Source organism: Orycteropus afer, unplaced genomic scaffold (genome assembly GCF_000298275.1).
Source record: "Orycteropus afer afer isolate SDZICR_OR568_19922 unplaced genomic scaffold, OryAfe1.0 scaffold00936, whole genome shotgun sequence".
In the NCBI taxonomy this organism is placed as follows: domain Eukaryota; kingdom Metazoa; phylum Chordata; class Mammalia; order Tubulidentata; family Orycteropodidae; genus Orycteropus; species Orycteropus afer.
In genome coordinates, this window is record NW_006922523.1 from 44251 (window position 1) to 48367 (window position 4117).

Here is a 4117-nt window from a genome sequence, read left to right on the forward strand (position 1 = left end):
TAAGGCACTTGACTGCTAACCAGAAGGCTGGCGGTTCAAACCCACCAGCCACTCCTCGGAAGGAAGGTTGGGCAATCTACTTCCATAGTGATACTGCCTGGGAAACCTAAGGAGGTGTCGCTATGAGTCGGGTCTGACTGGACGGCATATAACAACAACAACAGGGGAGGTAATGACAGACTTGTGATTAAAGGGATGAGTAGCAAGTATCTAAGCTAAGTGGAGTAATGGAGACAAGAGGGAGGATATTCCCGACTGTTTGACCTCTAAGGGTCCTTTCTGGCCCTGCACTTCTAAGCACATCAATATAATTAATTCATTTCCCTATTCCCCAAAGTCCTGCTGTTTAATAGGAACAGTGAACAAAGCAGTTAAAACAATTAACAGAGAACTCAAAACCTAAATTAGCAAAAGACTATTAATAGACGTATGCCTCATTTAGCTAACTTCTTTGGAGAGTAAGTATGCAGTCCAAGTGAAATTTCCAATTAAATGAACACTGTCCCTTAGATAGCTACACTTTTAAAATTTAAGCATGTTAAATTTGTTGTATATTATTAAAATGTATAACTTAGCTCGATGCCTTCTAAGTAGGAATACACTGAAAACAATTTTAGCTTTTGTGGATGACCCTGAATCATAACTATAAATGCCTGTCAATTTGCTGCATAGTAATCCAGCTTTGACCCTTCCCTTAATCGCATGTCACCACCTGTCTTTACTTCTGTTAGGTAAGCATGTTGCTGTAAGGTGCCATCAAGTCAGTTTCCATTCATAGTGACCCTACACGTAACAGAACGAAACACTGTGTGTTCCTGCATCATCATCACAGTCACGGCTATGTCTGATCCCATTGTTGCAGCCACTGTGTTAATTCATCTCATTAAGGATTTTCCTCTTTATTGTTCACCCTCCGTTTTGCCAAGCATGATGTCCTTCTGCAGGAACTAGTCCCTCCTGGTAATATGTCCAGAATACATGAAACAGAGTCTTACAATTCTCTCCTCTAAGGAACATTCTGGCTGTACTTCTATTAAGATAGATTTGCTCATTTTTCTGGCAGTCCATGAAACATTCAATGTTCTTCACCAATGCCATAACCCAAATGCATCAATTCTTCTTTGGTATTCTTTATTCATTGACCAGTTTTTGCATGCACATGAAGTGATTGAAAATACCATGGCTTGGGTCAGGCACACTTTAGTCCTCAAAGTGACATTGTTGCTCTTTAACACATTAAAACATTGTTTTGCAGGATATATTGTTTTATTTCTTGACTGTTACTTCCATGGGCATTGATGATGGATAAAATGAAATAGTTGACATCGTCAATGTTTTCTCCATTTATCGTGATGTTGCATACTGATCCAATTGTGAGGATTTTTGTTCTCGTTATGTCGAGGTGAAACCCATACCGAAGACTGTAGGACTTGATGTTCATCAGTAGGTGCTTCAAGTCCCTTCAACTTTCAGCAACCAAGGCTGGGTCATTTGCATATTGCAGATTGTTAATGAATCTTCCTCAAATCATGATGACATGTTCTTCATGTAGTCCAATTTCTAGGATTATTTGCTCAGCATACAGATTGAAAAAGTGTAGTGAAAGGATACCTCCCTCACACACACTTTTCCTGATTTTAAACTACACAACATCCCCTTGCTCTGTTTCAACAACTGCCTGTGGGCAATCAGGTAAGAATAGAAATCTTTAAACACTCCTCTAATACCCTTTCTAGTGTGCTGTTTCTGATCTTCTGTGGGGCTGTAACATGGGCTAAACCATTAATTTTAATATATTTTATTATATTATGTCAAAAGTCTTACCTTTGGAAGGATGAGGAAGGAATGATGTTTGACAAAAATACTTATTGGTATCTGATATGTGCTGGGCCTTGTGTTCAGTGCTCATTAGATCACCTAAGTCTTGTATCAGTCCTGATATCTAGGTATCATTACTCACATATTCAGGTAAGACACAGAAAGGTGATGGGCTTGCTGAAATTTAGAGAGCTAGTTTGTTTCTGAGCTGGGAAATGAATTCAATAATTCAACTTTATATTATCTCTAAATAGAATGGCCATCTATTCTGACCATTGTGAATGGTACTTAGAATTTCAGTTGTTCAACCCACTAACTTCAGCATCATTTTGGATTTCTCTCTATAGCTTACCACCATCCTGCTCAATCCACTCCATCATCATGTCATAAATTCTACCTTCTAAATCTCTATCAAATCAAGCTCTTTCATGACACATCAGACCCACCACTTTTATGTGGATTACTGCAGCAGTGTACTGGTCCAGTTGTGAGGATTTGTGCTCTATTCATATTGAGATGTAATATATATACTGAAGGGTGTAGTCAGTAATCTTCATCAGTAAGTGTTCAAGTTTTCTTCACTTTCAGCTAGCAAAATTGTGTCATCTTTATATCGCAAGTTGTTAAATGAGTCTTCCTCAATCACATGCAAATCACATCTTCTTCAGTGGTCCAATTTCTCAGATTATTTGCTCAGTGTACGTAAGTATGGTGAAAGGGTAGAATCCTGAAGTACATCTTTCCTGATTTTAAACTATGCAGTATTCCCTTGTTCTCTTCAAATACTGCCTTTTGGCCTATCTACTGGTTGCTCTTGAGAACAATTAAGAATCTGGAATTCTTATTCTTTGCAATGTCATCCATCATTTGCTATGATTTACATGGTTGAATGCCTTTACATAGTCGATAAAACACAGGTAAGCATCTTTCTGGCATTCTTTGCTTTTAGCCATCTGATATCAGCAATGATATTCCTCATTCCATGTCCCCTTTTGAAAATGGCTTGAATTTCTGGCAGTTCCTTGTCTGTGTATGGCTGCAACCATTTTTAATCATTTTCAGCAAAATTTTACTTGCTTGTGATATTGATAATATTGTTCAATAATTTCCACATTCTTTTGTATCACTTTTCTTTGGAATGGGCGTGAATATGGATCTCTTCTTGTCAGTTGGCCAGATAGCTGTCTTGTAAATTTCTGGTCATAAACAAGTGAAGGCTTCCAGAATTGCATCTGTTTGTTGAAATATCTCAATGAGTATTCTGCCAATTTCTGGAGTCTTGCTTTTTTCTCAAATATCTTCAGTGCAGCTTGGATTTCTTTCTTCAACACCATTGGTTATTTATCATTTGCTATCTCCTGAAATGGTTGAATGTTGACCAGTTCTTTTTGGTGCAGAGACTCTGTGTATTCCTTCCATGTTCTTTTGAAATTTCCGGCATCCTTCAGTGTTTTGTCCATAGAAGCCTTCAATACCACAACTTGAGGGTTGAATTGTTTTCAAGTCCTTTGAGCTTGAGAAATACCAAGCATGTTGTTTCCCTCTGATTTTCTAATTCCAAGTCTGTGCATATCTCATTACAATACTTTATCTTCTTGAGCTATCTTTTGAAATCGTCTTTTCACCTCTTTTATTCCATCAGTTCTTCCACTCACTTTAGCTACTCTCTGTTCAAGAGCTAGTGTCAGAGTCTCTTCTTGACATCCATGTTGATCTTTTCTCTCTTTCCTATCTTTTTAATAGCCTTTTGCTTTCTTCATGTATAATGTCATTGATGTCATTACACAGTTCATCTGGTCTTTGGTCATTAGTGCTCATTGTGTTAAATCTGTTCTTCATATGGTCTCTAAATTCAGATGAGATATAATCAAAGTCATATTTTGGCTCTTATGGATCTGTTTTAATTTTCCTAAGCTTCAACTTGAACTTGCATGTAAGCAATTGATGGTCTTTTCTACTGTTAATCCTGGCCTTGTTCTGACTGATGATATTGAGCTTTACCATCATTTCTTTCCACAGATATGTTGTTGTTGTTGTTATGTGCCATTGAGTCAAACCCGACTCATAGCGACCCCTACTTGGGTTTCTGAGGCAGTATCACTACGGAAGTAGGATTGCCCAACCTTCCTTCCGAGGAGTGGCTGGTGGGTTTGAACTGCCAGCCGTCTGGTTAGCAGGCAAGTGTCTTAGCCACTATGCTACCAGAGCTCCCTCTACAGATATAGTTGATTTGATTTCTGATGAGATCCACATGTATGCCACTGTTTATATTATTTAAAAAAGGTATTTGCAATGAATA